The sequence below is a fragment of the Echinops telfairi genome, unplaced genomic scaffold (assembly GCF_000313985.2).
Source record: "Echinops telfairi isolate 266 unplaced genomic scaffold, ASM31398v2 ScPeMD7_4225;HRSCAF=4972, whole genome shotgun sequence".
NCBI classification, from domain to species: domain Eukaryota; kingdom Metazoa; phylum Chordata; class Mammalia; order Afrosoricida; family Tenrecidae; genus Echinops; species Echinops telfairi.
In genome coordinates, this window is record NW_022108124.1 from 1,626,970 (window position 1) to 1,631,639 (window position 4,670).

The following is a 4,670-nucleotide window of genomic DNA, read 5'->3' on the forward strand; positions in this document are numbered from 1 at the left end:
ACTAATGGGCTTTGGATCTCCATTCCGCACTCCCCCCATCATTCACTATGGTAAGATTTTTTGTTCTGATGATGCCTTACACCTGATCCCTTTGACACCTCGTGGTTGCATAGGCTGGTGTGCTTCTTCCATGTGGGCTTTGTTGCTTCTGAGCTTGATGGCCGCTTGCTTTAAAGTAGGTCAAAAGATAATAGATTTTAAAAGTTTTATTGATATAAAATTCATATATCATACACTTCCATAATTACATTTTACCTAACTACATCTGCCATGATTGATTTTACAGTGTTCTCTGTCTGATAACAGGACTATTCTCATCCCTTAACTGTAATCAGAGAGGATTCACTGGAGGCTTAATCCACGTGAGGACCCTGAAAATGGATATGGGGCTTTTACAAACCAGGGGTTCACAATATAAGCTCTGACACCAATCCCTCCTTTAGAATAGAATTATATTATTTAAAATCCTTGTCTCGCTGGTGTGCTTCTTCCCGGTGGACTTAGTTGACACCTCACTTAGATGGCTATTTGTTTGAAAGCAAGCTTCTAAATCCCCAGGTGCTATTCATTCTCATATCGGGACACCACCTAGTTTCTTCACCACACTTTTCTATAGCACCCATATCTTCAGTGATCGCTTCACAAAGTCGAACATCAAGTAGTGCCATGTACATGACCTTTTCTGTTCACCTTCTTGGCATTAGCTTGAAGGGAGGGAGCCCTGAAAGAAAAGCAATGCAGAGTGGCTGTTTCCAGTGCCTGGACATTTGAAGGATGAGCAAATACCCTGTGAGCAGGCAGTGTTGGAACTGCAGATGGATGGCAGAAGGGGACTCCATCAGCCCCACCACCACCCACCCACCCTACTCCCCTTAGTCAGAGTGAGATGCAAGGCTTGTTTCCAAACCAAGATCAGCACAGCTGAGGTTATTTCAAACAACTTAGAGAGGCAAAGGTGGGCAAGGTGGCATGGATCCTACATCTCCATCCTCTTGTTTATCCCAATATAAACCCCTAAAATTCACAAGGCACCAGAGGACACTGGACACTCCATGGGGATATAGATACGCCAGGATAAAGACATTTTACTTCTATGGCAGAGTCTACCTGGGTTGGACAAAGTATCTTCCCAGTGATTGGGAATACCTGTTGGAGATCAGATTCCTTGTGTAATAATTTAATGAGGATAGTGCCTGACCCCTTCTACCTTACAAGGGTAGGAGGAGGGGAGTCAAGTTCATCCACATCATCCTCCTTAGTCTGTTTCCTTTGAGACAGAGGTCAGACAGGACAAACCTTTTTACCTCTAACCTTTTTACCCTAACCTTTCTACGCCTTCTGACACAAATGCCCTCTCAAAAAACTTTCTGCTTCTCTGCTAGTTTTGATCACTCATTGCAATGGCCATACAGAACTCCTAGACAAAGCTCACAAGTATAGGGTTTATTAGGGAGGTCACAGGTTACAATCCAGGTGAAGAACTCTCAAGATACAGATAGCACAACCTCTTCTCAGCCATACCCACAGGTATGCCTTTCTCTGGTCCTTGGCTTCTCAGTCCTATGGCCCCTCAGACAAGTGTTAAAGCTCTATCTGTTCTGTTAGTTACATGCTCAGAGGCCACCCACTCCATCAGTAAGCCTTGACCTAAAGTCACTCTATGGATCAGGAAGTCCACTGCTCGGTCACATTTCTGCCAGGCCCTTGTATTTATTGCTTCTATTGCCACTGTTTCTCTGCGGATGCTTTTTGGCATCTCTCATTGTCTCCTGTGTCACAGCTCTCTGCCTCTCGGATTAAGGACTTTCTTGGCACAGGGACTCTGGGTCCAAATGACATACTCCACTCTTGGCTCTTCATTCTTTTTTCTTTTTCCTTCTTTCTTTATTTTTTTTCCTACTTGGTGAATAGTATAGTTTCTTTCTGTAGTAAATCCTCATGGAAAATTACGGTTTGGCTTAGCTCTCTCCAACCCGTTCCTGAGCTCTGAGGAAGCTTGCCTTCTTCTGAGCTATCCAATCTTTCTCCTGGGCAAGAGACATTTGGGGATGATTCCACCTCTTCTGTTTAGCATCTCTCTTAGACTTCTTCTCATAAACTGGATTCTCTCGTATAGTAGCATGTGCTTTCTTCTACAGCTCCTCCACTCCATCAGGAGTGATGTTGTTCTTGATGTATGGAGAAATGTGCTTCTTGACAGCATCTTCATCCTCTTCCATTAGGTAATGCATGTAGTCTGAGATGTTCTGACCCAGGTTGTGTTTCCGATGTATTTCTGTAATGAATTCCTTGCTTTCTGAATCATATGCAGGGAATCACTTGGTACTATGAGGGATAGACAATCCTCCATCCACAACCCTTTTCCGAGCCCCAAACACTTTAATTCCAGTGGTAGGCCCGGCAAGGCCGGCATCGAGATAGCAGGTGAAGGTACCAGGTTGGCCATCAATATTCTCCACATTGTATTCATCTCCAGTTACCTCCACTAGGCTTTCATAGATCTCGTCCATGCCAAACCTACTAAGAAGCCTGGGGACCAGCAGCAGGCCAGTACAGTATGCTACAGCATCATGGCTCAGGCCAACTTTCACACCATACATGGGAAGTTCATGAGCATAAGCTGCACAGACCATCAGATCCGCTTCTACACGGGCATAAGCAATCTGGAAGATGGTATCCCTGTTGGTTACATGAATCATCATCCTGAGTTTTGGTGTATTATACTTATTTCTATCTTGGATTATCAAGCATTTTTGAGCATACTAATCAGTTTTTCCCTCTCGCTGTCTTCTAAATGTCACTTGGTATCTCTTGCCATACGCCTTGTTCTTGACAAATTTAACATACCCCATCCTACAGAACAGAGAGTGACATCCAAAGCTCACCGCAGACCTGCAGCTCTTCATGCTTAATGATACTGAAGTTCTCCTTTCGGTCTGCAGGATGGATCATTTTAAGCCTACTAAAACATCAAAACTGACTAACCCCACGTTAGGATTCCATATACCTTTTTTGTATGGCCCCATCCCCTATACCTTATTTACATGATTAGCAAGCTATCTAATCCCCTTGGAGGAGGTGGGTTGCTGCAACTATTTCAAATGTTCACAGCCTTACCCAGTCATTTGTTGGGAGTTACAAAGATTATAACTAGAAGGGATATGTTGAATAATTCTTTTCATCATCCATGGAGCAAGAGGATTGATTGATAACCTCTGGCGAGCACTCAAAAAACCTTAAAAGGCCACCAACTCCACTGGTGAAAATCAGAGCAAAAACCAGACATAGAAACCTTGAGCGACCACACTATTATCGGTGGGGTGTTATCTTGTCTTCTACTCTCCAGCCCTCCCTGTTTCTTCTCAATACGGTGTGTCCCATTGACAGGAGAATGGACTATTTCACAAGAAAATACTACACTCCGTGTGATCCCGATCGCTGTGGAGAGGGTGCACCCTGCTTTGCTCAGAAAATCCTGGCTTACATTTGATTTCCTTGTGTAATTATTAATGGAATGTTCTATGATCCTCAACGTCATTTCAGTTTGGATGATAAATGATGTGGTCCCTCTGTCTTCTACCTACTTCAGATTCTTTTGTGCAATTTTCTATGCTCTTTTATAATTAGCTGTGTAGCTCTGAAATCATTTCATATTCATGGTGACACATTTGCAAGTGTTCAATAGGATCCACTACTATCAGTTGATTCTCTCTTTGATGCTGAGTAGAACTATTTACTGCCTGATTGTGCTGATGGCCCAGTCAGTCCAATAATAAAAAATTATTATTTGGGAATTGTAAAGTTAAACAGGAATGAGTTGGAATCCTGGCTTTTCTACTTATGAAGTATGACGTCATGAAACCTGTAATGTATTCTTCCTCAAATCTCAGATAGAATACAAAGTGAAATAACAAACTGATGAACCACTAGAGCAGCGGTTCTCAACCTATGGGTCGCGACCCCTTTGGGGGTTGAACGACCCTTTCACAGGGGTTGCCCGATTCATCACAGTAGCAAAATGACAGTTATGAAGTAGCAATGAAAATAATTTTATGGTTGGGGGGGGGTCACCACAACATGAACTGCATGAAAGGTTTCGCAGCATTAGGATGGTTGAGAACCACTGCACTAGTGGTACTCACAAGTCTGTGCCAAGAAATCTGGAAGACAGGTACCTGGCCAACTGACTGGATGAGATTCATATTTGTACCCATTCCAAAGAAAAGTGAAACAACGGAATGCAGAAATCAGAACAATAGCATTAACATCACATGCAAATGAAATTTTGCTGAAGATAGTTCAACATGGTTGCAACAATTAATTGATTAAAAAAAAAAACCAGAAACTGAATCCAGATTCAGAAAATGATATGGAGAGGGATATCATTCTTCTTCTTCTTCTTCTTTTTATTCTTTTGAATTCTTAAAAAATCATTTTATTTGGGGATTTTACCACTCATTATATTCCATGCTTCAATTGTATCAAGCATATTTGTATACATATTGCCATCATCACTTCCGAAGCATTTTCTACATGAACCCTTGGTATAGCTTCTCTTTTATCCTCTCCCACCCTCATGAATCCTTGATCAATTATAGGGATATCATTATTGATGTCAGGTGGATCTGGGCTGAAAATAGAAAATAGCAGAAAGATGTTTATTTGTGTTA

General features: G+C 42.1%; 1 pseudogene; it reads right to left on the reverse strand.

Annotated features, from left to right (window-relative positions):
- Positions 1-1,958: 1,958 nt before the first annotated feature.
- Positions 1,959-2,861, reverse strand: LOC101660792 (annotated as a pseudogene).
- Positions 2,862-4,670: the final 1,809 nt, after the last annotated feature.